The sequence below is a fragment of the Dromaius novaehollandiae genome, chromosome 3, assembly GCF_036370855.1.
Source record: "Dromaius novaehollandiae isolate bDroNov1 chromosome 3, bDroNov1.hap1, whole genome shotgun sequence".
Taxonomy (NCBI): Eukaryota; Metazoa; Chordata; class Aves; order Casuariiformes; family Dromaiidae; genus Dromaius; species Dromaius novaehollandiae.
The window spans coordinates 48,880,369-48,902,443 of NC_088100.1; the positions used below are offsets into that span (position 1 = coordinate 48,880,369).

The following is a 22,075-nucleotide window of genomic DNA, read 5'->3' on the forward strand; positions in this document are numbered from 1 at the left end:
TTATTATACTTTCTTACATTTTTACTGTACTTTTTTTTACTAGTTTATAGTAAATAAATCTTTTCAGAATTATCCTTTGAAACTTTTGGGGGTTGAGCACAGAAGACTTTTGTTCTTTAACACCTTTTTTTATTCTTCAGTAGTAATGAGAAAATTCTGCTTCAGTAGAGCTGAGCAGACTATGCTGTAGGCACTTCTGCTGGCTTTCCTTCATCTTCTGAGGGTGCCCCACTCCTCGCCCCTCCTCCATTTTGTTTTCCTTTTTCACAAGTCTTCTGCTTGTGCTCTCTCTTGATGCCACTCTGAGCCCATGGCCACGCAGGACACTGGTAAGATCAGAAAATGCCTCTGTTGGATTAAAATGCGAGTGCAGAAGTGAGGAAAAAGACTGCAAAGGTAGCAGGAAAGGGAAGGTCTACTGTTGTATCTATAAAGTAATAGAATAGTCTTGCACCAGGGCTTGAGGTTTTGTGCAGATTGTTCAACATATATTGAAAGATGACAAGACTTTAAAAAAAAAAAACACAATTCAGAAAAAGTAATATTTAAAAACCCTCCCACTCTGAAATGCTAAGAAGGCTCCAAATAGAATTATTATTTCACTTTGTTTTCTGAGTGGCTAAGATAAACCCTTGAAAAACGTGGAACACAGTTTGGCTATTAAACAGTCCTTACAAATAATTACATCTTACTTATTCCTAAGAAATGATCTTTCTGATCTGTGCGTAAGTTCCCTTTTTCATTCAGAAGTTGATTTTAACTTTGTATTTTGCAATAATAGTATTTTAAAACCTTACGTTAACGTATTTAACTAAAGTCTTGGTATTAATATTTTGCACTCAGCATTCTGTAGAACAGTGTTGTCATTTAAGGGGTAAAGTAGAAAATATTTCTACTTTGTGTGATTAAAATATATTTATGTGTAGTCATCTGATTAAATGAGCAAGCTACTTTAAAGTGCTTTAGAGAGTGCTTCTGTAGACATGTAGGAGAAATTCATGTACCTGTTGTCCTTATGTCACCGAAGTCATACTCATCTTTTTTTTCCTTGAATTTTAACACTTCCAGTTGTTAACGTGTCATACATCTGAACATCATCCGAGAATGACTTCTGCCATCAGTATTAAATTTCCATGTTTAGCAACCACAATTCTCTGTGTACAGTGAGGGTGGGACATTGTTCAGTTCCACAAGTTTTGTGAAATAGGTACAGTATTTATTTAAAAATCTCCTGAATACTGTGCTGAAGTGACTTAATATAGTCTTTTAAGAGAAAATACTTGTGTTGCATTGGTTTGTTATTTTTTGTACCTATAGGACTGCCTTTTAAACATGTCTGGCTATGGGTTCAGTTTCTCAGTTCCTGCTCGTTGATTATATTGAAAAGCTGTGCAGAAATCACTGTCAGTGTTTAATACAGGAGCGCAAAAGGCAAGAGAGGTTTGCTGCTGAGCTGTGCTCACATACCAGGGCACAGGTTTTTGGTTAAATTGAGGCACCGGCGGGGTAAATGTATTTGCTGAAGACACCTACCTGATCAGTAGCAGAAAGTCTCCCTTGTCTTATTAACCAAACCAGTATTACTCACCTTGTGGGCTTTAAGCCTGTACCTTGTAGTAAATAAGCTGAGGTCAGGAGCAGGCTGTAACAGTGGCCTGTGATCCTCCACGTAGTGGGAGAGGTGGCACGTTCCCGCTCAGCTTTTTTTCCCATAGCAGCAACTACCACCTTGCGCAGAAAAGTGTTTGCCAGGCCTTGCTCCAGTAGGCAGCTTGAAAACAGCTGCCCTTTGGGGTTTCTTGGGGGAAAGAATATGGAGAAAGAAAAAGTTTGGCTACATGGGTGTTAAATTATGCTGTGCCATCTTGCCTGAGGGCCAGAGAATGATCCCTGGCTAATTGAATTAGCAGCACCTTCATAGCCTGAGACCCTGAGGGAAGAGGGGTAGAAGAGACTTGGTGGCTGTAGTGGCTGCCAGCAGACGTAGTTGGGGCCCATGAATCATACTTTCATGGTAACAGTAAATTTTTTTGTAGCACATACTGTTCTGCTGATTCATATTCATTTTCTCTTCACCTTCCTATTTAATAACAGATCACAAAGATGGCCTATGGGTATTTTGTTTTATTTCCAAAAGGATTAGGCATCACTCAGTTAAAAGTGTTGAAAAGCCCTACAGTGGGTAGGTAAACCTGTGCAGCGGTTAGTTTTTAGTTTCTTAGTGTCTCAGAACTGTGTTTTAGTGGAAGCAGCCCTGGGGCTTCTGGGATTGATGTCAATCAAGTTTTATCTATAGTAGCCTATTATAAATCTTTTGGGATGAACTTCCTTACTATATGCAAAAAAAATCAAATAATTAATAATTTTCTCTTCTTTTAGATAACTAAATCATCTAGAAAAGAGTATTTATACTGTTAATAGTGAATTAAAAGGTTATTTAATGGAATAGAGATCTTTTTGTTAAAAATACAGATGGCTAATCAACTTTTTTTTCTAAGGACAGTTTTGCAATAGATCTGCCCCATGCAAGCAGCATGGCATTTGGGAAGGTCGAATCACCGTTTTTTTGGCAGCGGTAAGGTTTCGTGTTGGCTTGAACCGTGGGTGAAACTCTGTCCTGAGTTATGTACTGTTTAATGTGATTGAGTGAAGTACTTGTGCAATGTGGGAGGTAACAGCAATTCACTGAGTACACGTGCAAATGCCATGTGTGGATGCACTGACTCATGTTAATGTAATTATCTCATTGTAATTGAGTTAAGTACAATTGATTTAACAGTAGTGAAGATGGGCCCGCAGTTACAGACTAACTAAAATGTGAATTCATATTTGATTGTCAAGGTTACTGATTCTTGCAGGATGCTGAAAACTTTCTTCGTAATACAGTGAAGGAAGAATGTACTTAACTTCAGCCATATCCACAGTCCACAAGGAACTTCTGTAGGATGGTGGTTTTCATTTCTTCGCATATATTTTCTAGATACCATGTGAGTTGTAAATACTGAATTTTTCTGCAGAGTGGGAGGGATCAGCGCCTCGTGCATGGTACTGTTCCATTGAATTCGTTATCTTGTAGGCTGAGCTCTGGTATTGACGTAGCAGTATCTGTTCTTGTCACTTCATTACTTTTTTTGGATTTCGTGACAATAGTTTTTAAAGACCCAGGGTGCACTGCTCAGTAATCTTAATCTTTTCTCAAAAATATTTTTCATTCCTGCTTTATATTAGTTCCTAAGAAGCTCAGCTGTTTACCCAGACTTACTCAGTAATCACCATCTCTAACTCAGCATGTTAGCATTTAGTAATTATGATTTTGAAGGCAGTGGACGTATCAACTGCAGTTTGAAGATAATACAGGAAAGGGCTTGAAAACTCGAATATTTTGATTGGCTGGTCTGCTCATCAGAAGCACACAGAAGTTCTGTTATGAAATCAGAACAGATTTATCAGATATGAATTGTATAGGTATGATCACATCAATACAAACAGTTTTGTTTCCCAGTGGAGCTTTCTTTTCATTTTGAAGAACTCTTATTTGTGCAGAGGAGAAGTCTGTACTGGTATTTCCAGTTACTGATAGAAAGGTTTTGTCACAAACTCTGAATTTTCCATCTAGAGTTCCCTTGCATCCCTTTGAATTCTGAACATAGTATGTGATTTTAGTTGAATGGAACATCCCAGGGAGAAAACGGTTTTCAAGTGATTATTACTTATTAAATTTCATGGACCCTCAAAAGGTTTGGGTGACTGGTACTCTGAGAGTGTGGTTTGACAGTACAGTTTAGCCCATCAGATGGCTAGCCGTATTTGAAGAAGCAGTCTCATTTGCTTTGCTGTTCTTGCAGTGGCCCCAGCTCTGCAATGAGTCAGTTCAGCAAGCTAAACCAGCAAAAAAAACCTTTTTTTGTAGAATTAATTTTGTGCTGGTTTAGCTACCTAAACTAGTGATGAGTCAGACGAATGCCAGAGCTGGTACAAGGGAGGAGGGTAGAAATCTGCATCTGAAGCTGGGAAGAGAATGGGGCTGCTCTCTTTTGGAGCAGCCAGGTAAAAGATTGGCTTCTGTGTAGTAACATCAAATTGTAGAGTCGACACTACTCAGACAGTATAATCTGCATGGCCACCTAATTTCTTGGTGAGTCAAACTACAGGTCAGCTCTCTGGGTACTACCAGGTACAATTTATAGATAATTCCTTTCCTGAAAGGGTCGTCATTTAAATAAAAAATGAAATTTATGAGTTTATATGACTAATTCTAATATTTTAGTTTTGTTGTCATTCTAGAAATACTCAGTTTCTGAAACTAAAATACCCTGTTTATATAGAGATATCATGCATTCCTGTCTTTGTCCACACTTAATCCTAGGAATTTATTAAGATATTATAGAATCAGACTGCTGTATGAAGACCCAGGTATTTTTATTACATGCACAGCTAGTCTGTAATGTAATTTACTCTTTTTTTTTGTTTTTTTTGTTTTTGTTTTTTTTTTAAGAACCAAAATGTCAGATTTGACCAAAAAACTTGCCTGGGTAGCTTCTCATATTAAGTGAAATGTAGCAGAACACAACAGGGACAAAATCAGAGTAAAACAAGTGATTGTGAGTAGAGGTTACTATAGCATAAAATATAGGTTAGTCTGTGTTATAAATCTAAGCACGTTATTAAGCATATTACCATTTCTTTATAAGAAATTCCGGTTAAGCCCTAAAGTTAAAGCAGAATAAGGAAGTTAAAAATATTGTTGACATTTAGATAGAATGTGATTGAGTCAAAAGGTTTTCAAGATTTGGAGGGAGGCTGTATTAAAACTGTTTATGCAGTATTACTGTTTGATGTAGAAAAAAGTACACAGAACAGTTACAACAACTGTGTATATAGTTAACACCAAGTATGACAGTTGTTTGCTGTTTTGCTGGGCTGTTCTTACTTGGAGAGTCACTGAAGAGCTTGCTTTCACTGCCCTGGCCATCATATACTTACCTGACTGATCATACGTAACTGGTTCTGTGTCCCTTTCATGAGACAACAAATGACTTTGCTACTGGTTTTTATTTTGTATGTGATAAGCCTTCATTCTCTATAGTATCAGACAATGAGCAGTGGTAGAAACCCAAAGATTAGATAAGTGTATTTGTGTTATTTCCCATGAGAGATTTCTGTGACTTAGGTGTCTGTGAGTAGGTTTACAATATACTTTTTCTTCAATGGCAAAACCAGCTTCAGAAGGTTTTAGACACTCATTTTCCTTCTGTACCATTTCAAAAATGGGTAGAGGGATTGTTAGTTTTTAAAAGCTGCATCTAAGGGACAGAGGAACCCCACAAACATAGATCATAAATCATCTTAAATGTGTGGAGCTGGGATGCAGCAACTGAGGAAGTTCACAGCTTCCCCTAGAGAGTTGCTTTGCCAGAACAGAAAATGTTAATGGAAATACATCTTCTGATTCAGATAAAGAAAAGAAAAATGAGATTTTTGACTAAGGACTAACCTGGAGGGTATAACAAATACAGCAGTATAATTGTATCAACAGACGTAAGTCCCCATTTTTACACTCAAAGAAAGCTCTTCAATCAGGTTAGGTAATGTCATTTAAGACTGAAATGCATCTTCAACTGCTCCTAGTTCTAGTTGCTTACAGGAAGAAGCCCCAGGGTCTTGAGTTTGTGGAGAATCATACATCACATAGCTCCATATGTATTATGGTGTCCCTTTTCTATGCATGGTGGTGGCTCCAGATAAAGAAAACTGTGCTTTTTCAAATGTCCTGACTTTCTGCCAGGAGTTGCCCCCTCACACCTCCTTTTAAATTTCTCATGCCTGTTGTTAAGCCTTAGGGGCTTAGTTCTCTGGGAAAACTGAGGATGATTAATCAAGCTAATTTGTGTTAACTTTAGAAAAACAAACTATCAAACTTCAGTTTTGTAGAGTCTTGACTTTCAGTATTCTCATTAACCTTTTCTGGAATTTCATACCTCAAAAATATCTTGCCCATCTGCAACACAGACATTTGTGCACCTGATTAATCTCCAGTTATTTTTGAGATAGGAAATATTCCTGTGTCCATAAAACAAAGCCAACCGCAAGAAATCCCAAATGGTATATAAACTGCAGAAACTTCACAGGTGACTAATCATGAGCATAATCTTAGGCTTTCCTTGCAATCTTAACTTGACTATTCACACAACTGAGTGGTCATGTCTAAGTGGTCTGGGAGGTGCAGGAGTAGTACATAGGTATAAAGAAAAAAGCCATTTTATCATTTGTCCTTAAGATCATTAATTGGGGTATGTGTTTAAGAAAGTGAGATAGATTATATAGGATTGACCTCAAAATGGTTCACATCTGTTCACCCAAACAGATGTTTGAAAATCTCGCAAGCTTTTTTCTGAGTCGCTGTCCATGAACACGTTCTGCTCATGAGCAGTGTTTCCTGAGCCTGTAGGATCCTGTAGACTGCGTTATACTGTCTGTATCTAAGAAGAGGTTGTTGTCATTCTTCTGTCCCAACTATCCTGGGCAAGTTTTTCCCCCAGTGTGTGGAAGCAAATTCTGAATATCCTTCAAGCTCATAATGTCTAGTCTGCTGACTGGCTACACTTCTGTAGCAGTGTTTTCTGGCGCTCCACAGCCTGCCGAGCATGTGTGTGTTAGATTATGCAGCCTCATATCCACACCTTCACAGACAATATAATCATTGTGTTCTCTTAACAATGAAAAGGAGGTAAAACGCTTTGTCTTCTTCCCCCTGCTGTGTGAGGCGGTGGTCAGTCTCTGGAATTGGTGCGTTTCCTCTTCATGGCCACAGCCATTAGCAGTGTGTTTTTGAACCTTCAGGATGCCAGATAGCTTTAGCAGGTTAAATTTGTTTACATAATGAACAGAAGTGCAAGAGTTCCACCACAAAACATTTCCTTAGACTGTGGCTGTCTAATTAGAGACATATTTATTGCATTATCCAAAATTACTGAAACATTTTTTCCAGAGGAGGCCGTAGCCTAGCCTTGGTATCAATACCTTCTTTGTCCTGTGGTCAGCGAAATTCTTATCTGCTCATTTATTTATGCCTTTAATCCTACATGTGTTTTATAAGAGGAAATGAAACTCTTTATTGTTCACATTTCCATCCGGCCAAGGCAGATCTGCTCCTCAGTTCTTCCCTGTGCATTAGTGTGGAATCCCAGGGCTCTCGGGCCTTCTCTCCCACGACGATGGAGGATGGGCCATCCAGGTTTATATTTCATGTATTTCACAACATGGAGCCTGGATAACTCCTGACAGCTGGTTGATCCTCTTCCTGCTCTCTCATATCTGCAGCAGGGAGAATTCTGCCGAATCCATCTGAAGGTGGAAAAAAATTTTGACTAGGTGAGCAAAATCTGACTCGACTTAAAAAGTGAGTGTGTTCTCCAGCTATCCGAGCCTGGTGAAAATAAAGCACAACGGTAAATGCTGTGTTCTGACCACAGGTCTTCTCTAACTCTGTATTGCAATAGTTTGGGGATCTAGTCAAGGTGGAACATGAACAGCCTTTCAGGAAGGACTGGCACTTGTGTTGTTGACAATCTGTTTGCTGCTACTCATTGCCATTAAAAATATTTGGGGGGGGAAGGATAGATGATGTGGGCAGTGGTAGCAGATCTTCCGTATATGGTGTCCCTGAGGATTCACTCTCGGTTCCTAATCAAGGTTTTCATGTTATTTCACTTAACAGGTTCATCTACTGTCTTCCCAAAGCCTTGTTTACCAAGAGCTGAGTCATCTCCACACATGCAGGATGTAATGATAGCCTTGTTTTTTCAGCTTTTCCTGGTGAGCTTACTTCACTATGTCTCCACAGCTATCTGTTGCTATAACCGAAATTGAAAATACAATAGCTGCTATACAAAGACTGTATAAATGGATGCTGGCCCATGCTCTGATGAATCTACTGGTAATGATTACAGTTAATTTAATCAGAGCCCAAGTAATTGCACAGTAGCCTTTCTTCTGCCATGCTTCTATTCCCAGTCCTGTTACCTTCCTCTCCAAATGGACTGTCTCTGCAGAAGCTGCTGGTGAAAGCATGTGTTCGTCCCTTAAACATAGGACAGAGGCGTATAACACTGAATGCGGGAAGGCGCTGGGCATATGTGTCCAGTGTAGGTGCTGCCTGGAAAAAAAGCCTCCATGGTTAAATAGTTTGAGGTACTGTACCTGTTGCAGAACTGAAGTCACTAGCAAGTAATTTTTTCTGTCAGCAAGAACTTTTCATCAGACCTTCTATTATACTTTGTAATGGGTGCTTTGTGTGGCATAGTGTTTAACTTTGCCTCTGTTTATCTATTTTGTAAACCCAGGTTATGGTGTTTCCTTTAAGTTACACACATGTCAGCATGCGCGCACGCACAGACACACACAGACAAACTGTGATGAGGAAAAACTAAGTTTGTGCAGTCAATGAGAAAAAACTTAGAGAATTCTGAAGTTGAAGTAGCATATATGAAGTTGCAGCTGCAACTCTCCCCCCCCTTTAATTTATCTCACTTTAATGTATATTAATCTGATTACGTGATCACCTACTACTCCCCCTGTAACACAATGTATCACGCTTTGTTCAACTACTGAAGGTTGCCTCTTATATGGTAACCAATAAATATATACCAGTGTGCATAGGATCGTAAGACAGGTTACTGAAAAGAATCTAAATAGAGAAATAATACACAGAATTAGTTATGTTTCTTACAACTCAACTCTGCTTTTTGCATCTTAGTTATTGTGTGATGTACCTCTGATTTTAGCCTTTTGATCTTTCTCTTTCAAGCTCTCTAATAAAAAAGGAATGTGGATTTGTTTACTTCTCGTATTAAAAGCAAACAGTCAAGAGAGCAGGCAACTTTTACAGGACCCATAGAGGAGTAAAATAGATCATAGAGATTTCAAACTATATTTTGTTTAGCATGGAGTTCAGTTTTTTGAGCTGTTGGTTGAGTTTTTTTATTGGGGCAGGATTTTTTTGGCTTAGTTGCTTTTACTGATGATGGTAACTCTGTGAGACCAGACAGTTGGCATAAGGCAACAAAACAATGCAAACATAAATGTGTTGTACTGAAAGGACTTACATTTTTATAGTTACTCTTTTTTTCCCCATGTAGAATGTATTGCTATTAGGAAAAAAAGTCTCCAGCCAGAACTGAGGGGAATAAAATCAATAAATAGGGAAATGTTTTATTGTTGTTACTGATAGGCACAATGTAAATAAACTTCTTAGAAGTTAAGAAAACATAACTATTACAAAGCCAGTATCTTTGGTCTTGTGATATCCTGTCCTGAAAAGGGCATTTAGAAGATATTCACTCAGTGTCACTCACCATTCATAAAACAGAATATGATTGATAGAGCAGAATCTGTACTTTTGGAGTGAACCTCTGTGGAGATACTTGAAATTTGAGTGTGTTGCATACAGAACACATATAGAACTGGTACTCTATGTAACAACATGCTTTTAGTTTAAAACGATTAATGCAGGTGAGTGTAAAATCTCAGTCATATTGAAAGGATATTACTAGATGATGCAGTTAGACTGGAAATTTGTGTTTGGAAGGATTTCTGTTGTGGATATTTGCTGTATTATAATTACATTAAAACTAGTCACTTGTCTGTATTTATTAATGAGATGTGTCTATTATGTTTGATATGTAACTAACTCACACAAGTAAAGAAATTCAGAGTTAAAGGCTGGTACATCTGGGTCTCTTTTCTTCCTGTTAGTGTTGATCGAGAGCTGTGTTAACAGATTAGAAGGAGAATTGTCCTTAAGGAACCTCTTTGTGCCTTTATGCTGCAACTTGTCTGACCCTCTTTTAGGAGGCCTCAGAAAAAATTGAATCTCTTTGGGTTAGTATAGTAGAATTGGGGCATAAAAAAGACAGACTCAGTATTGGAGTTTTAAGTAATATTTAACTAGTCTTGTAATGTGTAATCTGAACCAAAGCCAATATTACTGTTCTTGTTTTCATTAATGTGCTGTATGCATGATATTCCAGTTTCACAATTACTTCCTTAATAAATATAAGTCTTTTGAAAGGTATTATTTTAAAAGTCATGTTTTTCAGGCATTTCTGAATACCTCTTGCACTACATGATGCTACTGAATTTAGTTTCTTTTTCTGTAGTTAAAATCCTTTGTCCTCTGCAATAAAAATCACTTTAATATGTCTTTCATTTGCTATCGAAGGATTTTGCCTTAAATACTATTATTCTATCAAAGTAAGTTCAGAGACATTTCACTGAATCATGGGATGCATCCTTTGTGGCAGAATATAGCCTGCACTTTGGTAACGGAAGTGTATCCCAACCAGTCATTTCCATCAGCATTTAAAATGCAACTATTTAGATAATTGTATTGCTCAGTTAAATTACAAATTAAATGCTCTCCAAAATAATATTTGAAAGGTGCTGCTAAGTTCAATTTACCTTTTGAATCATCAATGCTATCTTCTTCTACTGTTATGTATTTCTAAAAATAATTAATTTGAGGTCACCCACTCATTTCCTGTTATGTCCAGACTCTGTTAGACACTTACTACTAGTTTCACTGCACTCTAGTACCTTTAAACTGTGATGTATTTAGATGATCCATCATTTCCCCCCTCCCTCCCCTGCAAAAAGTTGATAAAGATTTAAAGGTTAAAATGACTTTGTGCTCATTCTTCTTTCAAGACAAAAGTGTTCTTTTATTTCAATACCTGAATGAGCTAATCAAGAGTTGTAGTTCTGAGAAAATTGTATCTAATTAAGATATAACTGACTATAACTTTAAGCTAGTAGGATTAATGGGATGTACCAGTACTAAGTACTTGATTAAAAAAAAAGAAAGAAAGAAAGAAAGAAAAATTAGTGCACAATCTGCAATGGAAGAATAGCCAGGGAGGATTAACCATGATAAAAATATATATAGAAATACAAGAGAACTTGAATCATAAGTCAGGAGCTGTTAATGCTGCATAATTGCTGCTGTTTAATTTTGCTTTTATAGTAAATGAAAAAAGTGGTTTGGTTTTACAGTATAGATAACATTGTAAAAATGACTGTTCCTTTAAAAAAAGCTCCAATTTAAAAGTTCAGCCTATTTATGAGCAATTACATTTTAACCCCACTGATTTCATCAGATATTCCTGTTCTATTTTTCTGTGCATAAAGTCCTGTTAGTGACTTTGTTTCTAGGTAAATAGATATTCTAATTGATATTTTGTTTCTTTTTTATATTGGCATTTAAATTGAATCAAATTAAAAACTAATTAGTAAGTCTAGATTCTGACCTCCAAACGATTTGGCAGCATTGGTCTGTTGCCCATTGATAAACTATGTCTTCTGGTATAATTTGTGCAGGACCTTGCACAGTGAAACTCCAGTTCTGAATGGGGTGGTGAGGACATCTGTATTATAAAAGCAAAAACAATGTTGGCCCATAAGTTCGAGAACAGTTTGCAAAAAGTACCTATTTTTAAGATAAAGGATTTTTATCTTGGGATTGCTTAGGTCATTGTTGCTCCCAGTTGGCTAAAATATCATCCGTGCTCACTCAGTCCCTTGCTTGCCGAAGTTTGCAGACAGCTTTCTTCTCTCTCAAGAATGAGAGGAGGTCCTTGAAGCATGGAGGGGCTTTAGCCTGACACAGGTGACGGGTAGCTGTGGTGGTGAGAGGACAGTCCTTGGTGGCTCCAGAGATGGTGACTGGGGCACTGCTGGCACATCCCCACAGCCAGCTGTGGGCCTGGCTCCTGGGCCTTCGCAGCCTGGGAGAGCATTTGAAGTTTGCTCTATTGCAGCTTCAGGACACTGTGGCCAGTGTAACTGTTTGTCACCTCTTCTCCGCAGATTGGCTTCCCTTTTCTGAACTTGAATCTTGAGTCATGCTGTTGTCCCAGCCCACAAGGAGCAGGCTGTCCCTGCTAGGTTTTTAGCAGGACCCAACCCTTCTCCATCCTTGCCCCTTGTGCAAGTCATGTTGCTGGCTCCCAGCATGATCCAGTCACGTTCCTTTCGCCTCGCTCTATCCTTTCCCATTCCTATGTTCCCACCCCAACTTCCTGTTCACAAGATCCTTTCTGACCTTCGTATGCTTTAGCCTGTCTTTGTCAGTGTGACCCAGCTACCCTGTCCCCACAGCCTGCAAAGTTGATGGCAGCTACCCTGTTATGCCACGGAAGAAAGAGGCAGGCCAATATAACAAGGGTATTTTTTATCAAGAGATGGGGATAAGCTGAACCATCTTCTCTAGGTTCAGGGCTCCCTTTGTACAGCTAATTTGCTGAACCAGTTGTATGAAATGCCTTTTTCTCAACATTGCTCTGTGGTGCGTTGTAAGCTACCGTAATCAACAGTGCTAGCCATCTGTTTACCACTGAGATGTTAGACACTCAATTTTCTCATGTAAAGCTAAGATGCCAAAAGGTGGAGGAACTTTTTTGTCTGCGTTTTGCCGGTGCTGTATTTCCATACTTGTTTACCCTTAAAAGGTTAAGGACAGCTTCCTGAGAGAGTGACGTTAAGGGTTTGCAGTAAGAAAACTTGACCTTTTTTCAGGCCCCTGTCATGCAGAGAAAGGGGAAGGTAGGTGTGCAGAGATATCCTGCTATACCTGAATTAGCACAGCACAACCTGGGCCTGATTTCTTTTCAATTATATCCAGTCTCTTGGGATGCTAGGAGGAGGTAAGAGAGGTGGACTGGAAAACTTATATAACTAAAACATTTCATGGCATAGGACATTGCCACGCCTGGACTGTGTAGAGGAGCAGAGGAGTGAAGTTGATAGACATAGTAGGGCAGCAGTGGAAAACTGAGGTACTGTGGTTGCTTCTGAAGATGTGGCTAGCAACTGTAGAAGGTGTAGTAAATCTGGATGAGCTTGTGGTTTAGTTTTAGGTGAAATAAGTCTACCATTGATTCTGTGCTTTCTACCTGAATTAATTTTCAGTACGTGAAAAATGCAGCAAACTATGTGGACCGTAAATAGAGCCTTCTTGTATTCTTGCAGTTGCATCTATGTTTATGGGACTGTCTACATTGAAATCAGCTGATCTTTTAGATCTGTTAGAGAACAACTGTTCTCTGTTAGAGAACAAGATCTGTTAGTATTCAGAGTATTTTTTTTAATAATCGAACCATCGTCTTCTGTGTGCTCTATACTTCATCATTAAATTCATGAGACAGATGCCAGAAGGGAGAGAGCTCAATCGGTCAGATTCATCATACAGGTTTTACTCCATATATATCCCTTGTGGAAGAAGTCAGAGAACTGCACTCCCTGGCATTCAGGGATTGTCTCACAACCCTGACGTTTTTTTTTTTTTTTTTTTTTTTTTTTTGAGTCTCAGTTGTGCCACCCCTTCCTCCAGAGGGGAAAAAAAAAAGAAAAGAAAAGATTTAGGACTTTGTTTGATACCTCCTTTCTTCAGATAATAGAACAAGAGCTGCAAGACCTGCTTCTTTTGATCTCTGCCTTAGAGGTTTGGGCTTTTTTGATGCAAGGGCAAATTGAAATACACTCCGCCTAGGTAGACACTAAAAAAATACGCTGCTTACTGTTGTCATTATTTTTTTAGTGTACTGCCCTCAGGTAAAGAGGTACAACAAACCCTCTGTCCAGCCCTTCTGGTTTTCTCCCCAGTCAGAAAGGTCTACGCTGGAGTGTTTGCTGGACTGAATTGAATAATAGGGTGTGTTGGAGAGCCTGTTAATGTGGACCCCAGGCCCTTGTTTCATGCAGGAAGAAAAGGTACCTCCTCCTAATGAAAACAGAGGATAATCTGCCCTATTTAATGAATGCATAGAAGGTCATGTTCATTTGTTCCTAATCTTTGTAGAAAGACCCTTTGGGTTTCTGCAGAACTGCTTTACAACAGCCAAGAGTATCTGCATCAGAAAATGGGGGTTTCTGCTGCATGAAGTGACTGCGACCATATGAGCATGGAATAGCTCAGTGGCAGATAAGTGAAGAGAAGGCCCAACATCCAGGGACATCCCTGGGCTCCCCGAAGAAAGGGAGTGAAGCAAGTCAAGTCGGCCACAAGTGAGGGAAAGCTTGGGAGGAAGCAAACATGGAGATGTTTGACCATTGTGAGACAGTGGAAAAAAAAGACACTTCTGAGCGGCTGGACTTCTGAGGATATTGTTAAACCTGCCAGGATTAATGGTATGGTCTCAGGGTGTCCCTGAGGTAATACAAGCGACAAGCTGGCAAGCTGCTGCCAAAAGAGGCAGTCCTGCTGCTCGTGGCAGTCCCTCCTCTCCTGCCATGGCTGCACACTCACACAGCTGCTTTTGAGGCGTACTGGTGTTTTTCTGACTCTGCAGGGATCCAATGCAGCGAGCTGACTAGCAGAAAACCTAACATTACTGAGAAACGGTAAACGTTTTTTTATACGGCTTCCTGGGTCAGTGAGGCTGAGGTAGGGGAAGAGGAACTGCCTTTAAGTTGGCTGAACTGTGCTCTAAAGCTCTACCTTGTGCCTAGCCTGACTAGTGAGAAAATGCTTAAACTAAGTAATGGGAGAAGAAAACCATCGGCACAGCCTGGCTCAGTTTTCATGCCTGGTTTTAAAACACACAAGAAGGAAAACTGGGTAAATGGTAATTGCGCAAGTGGTAACCTAAATTACCTGTGTAAAGCAACAAAGGAAAAGCAGAAACTAGTAGCAGAATGCTGGTCATGTAAGTGCCACACTCACAAAAAAATATGCTTAACATAGCTAGAAAATGGGGTGAGGTCAGGGAGAAGCAAATAAGATGTTTATTATCCAGGCTCTTTTTATTAGTATACAAAACTAGAACAGCTGGTGCTGAACTTGTAACCAGATATTATAGGGGCAGTGGAAATATGGTCGAATAGCATTCATAGCCTGAATAGAAATACTGAGAATGAGGCAGAAAATTAGTAAGGTGTCATGAATGAAGTGGTATCATGTGAAGAAATAAACAGTAGCATGGATACAGTAGAACCTGTTTGATCAAAATCACTTTGGGAAGTAATTCTAAAAGACCTGTTGTAGACCTAGATTAGGATTTATATAAAGATAGTGTAATAATAATATTATGAGAGAGAAACACCAGTAGTGTTTCTCAGTACAGTAATATTGTAGGCTACTTAGGCTAGATGTATGTTTAAACACAAATGGTTATTATAATGATGTGATATTTCTGCATATGACAGTGAATAGTTTTCTTCCCAAAACGGTAATTCAGAATAGAAGTAATGCTGTTTTCGACTTGGAAAGAATTGAGGACCTTACATAAGAACTAATCGGAAAAAAAAAAAAAGAAAATAAAAAAGAAAAAATGTGGACCGGGTTAATTTGGTTTAAATTAAATGAGATAATAAAAAGTCAATGACTTCATTTTTTTGAAGGCATGATTTTGTTAAATTAAGAGCACTGGTTAGTGAAATTGGGTGAGCTGAAGTACTTTAGGCTTAAATAGAGAAAAGGCTTTGACTATCTGAAGTTTAAATCCCAAGTAATTAAAAAGGAGAAGAATTGCAGAGAAAATTACCCAGATCTTTCAAGCAGAGAACCTTCTCCTAGGTAGGATATTGGCAGTAAAAAGGTGATACGAAAGGAGGAAGGAGTAGATTATCAAAGTGGTCTTGGAGGTCAGAAAGTATCATGGCAAAACAAAAATTAAAAATGTTAAGTGGAGTTAGAATTTACTAAGTTCCTCAGAGTTAAAGAAGTTAGTGAAAGTTTCTTTAGACATAAAAAATAAATGGAGAAAAAAGAAATCAAGTTGCTGTATAGGAAGGGTGGTTTTGAATTAAAGTGAGCCTATTGTTCAAAAACTAAATAAATACCTTTGCATGCTTCTCAGTGATTAATGGGAATGAGGTTATGAAAATGACTGCATTTGAGGTGGAAATTCAAGACAGAAAAAAATTCTAAGTAAATAAGGCTGTGAATTTGTGGTGCACCAGCTGCATTGCAGCAACTGTATACAAGCCACTTCTTTCCCTACGGTAAATATCAAGTAACTTGAAATAGCTTATTCTATCCAGCAAATATTATGTTCCTGTAATATACAGCCAAAATGCAAATCTTTGAGAAATGCAATGTTTCATAGCTTTATTTTTAAATAATTTTTCAATTAAAAACTTACTGTATAGTACGTTGAGCTTTACAGAAAAAATTCTAGTACTGCAGTTCCTTCTCACTTGTAGATTTTTCTTTTTTACCTATAATATTAAGGAACACATTTTAATTTCAGTAGTTAAAGTTTCCAGTATGCTTTGGCGCTCATTGAACTATTCTGTGAACAGATTTAGCTCACTGGAACAACAGAAATGTGTTGCTGTTTCCTTTTCCTCCTGTCCTCCCCCTCTCTTTTTTTTTTAAGTGGAGTTTGTTTCCTGTCAGATTAGTGGGTTAAATTGGCTTATGTGGAAGACAGAGAAATGCCAGATTTGGTGCAAGATAAGCCTCAGGGAGCAGGAAAAAGCCCTGGCGGTCAGCGGGAGCGGAGAAGGGGAGGGAGCAGTGGTGACTTCTTAGACGGCTTTATGGGTGCCCAGCCTTAGCTTGCTGTGTTAATCAAAGGTATGTGTTGCCTTTTGGGAGACTATTGTTTCATGTGGATTTTTTCATTTAGTTTTGGAGGCTTTTTTGTTTACTTTAGCATTCCATCTGCAAAAATGCATTATCTTTGCAAACCTTTTAAAATAAACTTGGTTGTTGCAGCCATACTTGTATCATGCAACTTACATTATTTTGCAACACTTCCCCTAACATTTACAGTGCACAATAATTATTCTATTTTTGACCTAATGCAGGTAAGAGCACTAGTATAGATTTGGTGTTAATTGTTTTACCTCTGTATCCTCTTAATTCTGTGTGGTAGAACAGTCTTCAAAATCTCTCCTGAGATTGTTAACTCCAGACAGAACTGTGCAAGATAGTTTTGGCGAGGATTTCTTCCAGCGTTCAGTGCGGATGAGTTTCAGGATATGCTTTCCTTTATGTCTGGATTTAATTGTAAATAATTTGTAGGGAAAAAACATTTTCTTACTTAGCAGGCGTAGAGCTGGCATCTGGTCATTGTACCAATCAATCAATCAATAAATAAAAAGGGGCAGAAATGAGAGATACAGAAAATAACCTAGCTAAGCAGAATTGCCCCTGAATAACACTTTTTTCCTTAAGAATTTCATGTCTACAGCAGCAGTTGTGTAAGGCCCTGACTAGAAATGACAAATAAATTAATTCCGCAGAGGAGCTTATTGGGAACCTGTTCTGCCTTCCCTGCACACATGTTAATAGAAGTTATGTGCATGTATCAAGAGGAGACTAGACCCCTGTAATGACCCTTAATTCCAAAGTTTCTTTTGTAGAAAGAAACAAGACTTGTAAAGCACTTCCTGACACTGCCAAGAAGATGGTAATTTTCTTTGCAACAATCCTGCTAATAGTTTGTATTTATTATGGGCATTTTTTGTTTGTCTCATACTTTTCAAGAACTTATGGACATTGGTTTTTCACTTTTATTTTTTGTCATTGTTGATAAGCTTACAAAATTGCTAGCTTTTTGAGCAAAGCTGTTGCTTGTGACAGGTATGCAAGACTGTTATAGGCCAAACTGCAAAGAAATAATAGGATAACTTAAAAAAAAAAAGGGGGTACTGTCACATTAAAAAAAGAAAAAAAAAACAAGCACCAGTCTGAAATCACTATATTGACTGCAGGTAAAAATAACAACAAAGTCTGTGACAGCTGAGAGAAAGGGGGAAAAGCATGTTGCTTTTAAGTTTTGCCTTTGTTCATTGGCCATGTGCCCATATACCCTATTCAGCTCTCCAGAAATAGTTCACTGACTTGAAGCTCTGGCTGCCTTTAATTGTGTGGGTTTTATTTATTTAAGTAATGTGAGAAAAATATTGAGCTAGTCAGGACTTCTTAACATTTGATTTAAATAGTTAACTTTACGGGTATTTTTTGTTCAACTCTTTTAAAACCTGGGTCCCTCTTAATTTTTCTTGTATTTTTTGCTGGTTTCCAAATGCCATCTTTTCTTTGTGGTTTTGAATTGTTATTGCACCTTCAAAGAATCTTGCTGAGAGCTGGCTGACAGCACAGTATATATTTACACAATGTCAGCAGCAAATCCGTCTCTAACATTGAAACAAACCGTTCAGCTATATTGAAGGATGGTACTGTGCAAGTCTTTTGGATTTTTTTTTCCTTCTTTTTAGCATTTCTCTTTTTGTTTGGAAAAGCAAACGTGCAAAAATTTACACTTGCATAATACATGATTTATGAAAACATGATAGTTGTTCCATAATTTTGGTTTTTAAATTAAAAAAAAAATCCTCTTGGAAATATAGTGTGTTGTTTGGAAATTGAAGTTCTGCTGCTAAAAGCAGTGAAATGAGAAAAATAAAAGCATTTTCGAGTACTAATAATGTCCTATTTTAGGTTACGGTTTCTACCTTTTACTGTACTTTTTTCTTTTTAAGTAAAATAGAATACTAATGATTTGTGTATATCAGATGTCAACCGCTTGGAGTTTGTTTTATAAATATTGAAACTTGGAAAGGGAAAATGCATAAGCCTTGCTGTAGATTTAAACATCTCTTCATTAAGTTGTAATTAAAAATAGACAAAAACATCCATGGCTTCTTTGGTCTTATTGGGAAGTATGGCCTTGTGCTTGAGGTTCCCGTTGTGATTAGCACAGATCTGTGTTGCAATGCCTGTCTTATTTTGGAACATTCAACCGTATGTGTTTGTCTGGGACAAAACACATTTTGTGCAGTTCTGTCCTCTTGCAAAGACTTCCCCTTGTGGCTGCCGCAGAATTAGGAGGTGTGGATGGACCTATGGATGGGTTCATGCCACAGGCAAAACCTGTCGTTTCAGGTGGTGGGGTCTTCTTCTGCACATAGGCTGAGCTTCGATGTTTCCTCTTTGTGGTGTAGATCCCCTTACTGCTGTTTAGACATTTCGCCATGGAGTGCTTCCTTGGAGCAATGCTGCCTTCCTGGGAGGTTTTGTTTTATTGGTTTATATAGAATTACTGTCTCCCAGTTCTGGTGGCGGGGGCAGGGTGAGAGTGGGGGTTGCATGTTTCCTTCTTCATAACTTATACTTTCACTTCCCAAAGTCGCCATGCTTACGATTCAGGGAGCAGTTACTATATGCGTTTCTCCTTTCCTGTTCTCCCCCCTGCCTTTTTCGTGCCAAACCACTCACCTAGAAAGTCAAGTATTTGTCTCATGCTTAACACTGTTACGACATTTGGTGAAAGAGTCACGTGAACTAGAGCTGCATGGTTGGATGAGCAGAAATAGCCTTCGTTCTAGCTGCTGAAACTGTGTTCTTGCTTATTTTTGACTACTGGAAAAATTATATACAATTGAGTCCCTTTTCTCAGACTCACATTCATAGTTTCTTGTCGCATTATGAGTGGCTGCTACTGGGTGGAGTGTGAGAACTCAACTGGTTTGGTACTTTGGTTTTTTGAAGCAAAGGTGTGTGTGCGTTCACGTGATTTCATTGAAATGAATGTTCCCAAGTGTTTTGTAATCATTAATTTAGTCTATCAGTGCTGTGTGAAATAGGCTCTGTAATAGTGTCCCTTTCAGGAAGACAGACAAAGGTTAGGACAGACAATTGCATTGCAGAACTAGGAGCTGGAATCCTATTTTCCAGCCTTGGGTGGGATTCAGCTCCACATTAAGACATCTGAACTATGGAAAAATGTAAGTTGGAAGGGACTTCTGGAGGTCATCTGGTCCAACCTTCTGTTGAAAACAGGGCCTTCAATTTGGTTATTTAGGGCCCTGTCAAGCTGAATCTTAGCTATTTATGGGAAGGGAAATTCCACCACTTCTCTAGGCTTCTCAGTTTAAGTGTTCTCATGGTGAAGAGTTTTTCCCAGTATCTGGATGGAATTTCCCCTGAAGCAACTTGTGCCTGTTGCCTCTTGTCCTATCCTCGGTGCATCCTACTGAAGAGTATCTCTCTCTGCTCTGTAACTGTGTAGGTGTCAATTCTTGTGCTCTGTTAAAAGTCAGCAAAGATATGATGTCAGTACAGCCTGCGGAGGAAAACATCTGAACAACTGCCTGGGATGGGATATAGATGCCTGAACAGAAGTGTCTAGTGCCATTTTAGATGCCCTAGAGTATCCCAGTCGTCTGCATGGGGCTGGCAGCTGTGACACAGGAGTTACAGGTGACCCATGCTCTTCTGGAGGAGCAGGTAGAGCTAGCCACAAGTACTCCGCAATAGCTAAACTGACACAAAATGCCTATGCTTAGGCAACTGATTCCCACTCTAGATGTCTGTTTTCAAACGCACCGAAGGTGTTGACTCCGTGATTGCAATACAAGCTTAAATGCTGTGGCCATGTGAGCATGTGGGCACTTAAATTCTAGATGTCTTAATCTAGTGTTGCATCTTACCTGTCATGACTTCTGGCGTTCTCAGTGTGCTTTCCTTGGAAGACTTGCAATGTGCTGATACAAATAAAGACTGTTTTGTCATACTTCCTCTTAGGGTGGTAAGCGAATTGTTGGTGCCTCTATGATATGCCTGTACTGTTTTGAGAGGAGTCTTCTCCTTCTTTCAAGCCCGAACTCAAGTTGAATCTGCATTATTTGAATATAAGCCATAATCACAGGAACAGGTTTTGGCCATGCTTAAGGCCATGATGGACGAGCTTAAGTGCCCTGTGGGTGGACGGGGTGTTGTGTGCTGGGTCTGAACCTCTGCTATCAATCCCTTTTGTCCTTGAGAGGCTGTCACATATCCACCGCTGGGCAGGCAGCTGAGCTTCAGATCTCTTCTACAAGGGCACCAATATCTCATGCCCGAAGCATGGATAAGATTTGTAGAGCTCAGACTGCCTCAATAATAGTGTCATGGTGCTGCAGATCTCCTTATACCTGTAATATGGATGCAGAGATTGTGGTCTATGTCAAGGGATTGCGGCTGACTTGGGTAGTAGATGTGACTTACATAGTCAAGTGTCACTTGGCTTTTTTTGACGTGTGGTTGAGTGGGAAGGTGTCTGCAGTGAAGATTCCCTTCTTGACTCTGTGGTTCAGCTAAGTGAATGCTAGAGAACTAAGAATCAATCAAGATACATTTTTCTCTTTGCTATGAAGAGTTCATGAGCAAAAGAAGAAGACATGTTTCATAGCTCTTGTGCAAAAAAAACAAAAACAAAAAACAAGCAAATGTTTGGAAATTGCCAGGGATTTTGTATTATTCTCTGTAAGTCCAGCTGATCTCATTCATGTAATGTGTAACTTTTAAATAAATCTTTAGTGCAACAAGTGTCTATCATTTTATTATTATTTTTTAATTGTCTCATTTAGCTTGATGAACATTTCGTTTAAGAGTTTGGTTTATCAGATCTGTCCTGACATATAGAGCTAGTGTTCTACATAATTTATAGGAATTCAGATCAGAGTAACATTTTCATTACATTAAAATCAACAGCAAGCTTCTATTGACTGCAGCCTGTCCAAGACTTTGCTGGTACAGTGTAATACAAAAAGATTTTTTTGTATTTGTTTGTATCACTTGCTCTGGTGACAATGATTTCCTTTTCTGTGAATTAAAGTACAAATCCATATGTAAATCGTGCTAACAAGATGAGATTTTTTGGTAGTGAACAGAAATTTAGCAGCTCAGTAGGGATATTTGAAATGCCATTTTTCCGTTGACTTTGCTAGGAGCATCTTGCTCCTGTCTTTTGTGTTCATTGTTATTTTTGATTTAGACCTGCAGAACTATATCCCAAATACAAGGAAAACAAATGACAATAATTTTGATCATAAACTAATTTGCTCAGAAATGAGCTGTTGCTCTTTTTCCATTTCATTAAAATGCCTTTTCAGTTAACAATATTTTAACAGACTCTTAAACAGAATGTTTTTTTTAAGAACACAGCATTTACTGTACCTGCTTAGATCCACGGCATTCAACACAGAAAAGGAAAATACTATTTCAGTTTTGTTCTTACTGAAAATAAGATCTTGTTATTTGTTTAGTGTTGAGTAGTGTTTTCAGTGTGTCCAGGACTATAATTTGTAG

General features: G+C 38.6%; 1 protein-coding gene across 5 annotated transcripts in view; it reads left to right on the plus strand.

Annotated features, from left to right (window-relative positions):
• Positions 1 to 22,075, plus strand: part of LIN28B (lin-28 homolog B) — a 101,074-nt gene that overhangs the window by 30,066 nt on the left and 48,933 nt on the right. The gene's annotated exons all lie outside the window — the stretch shown is intronic.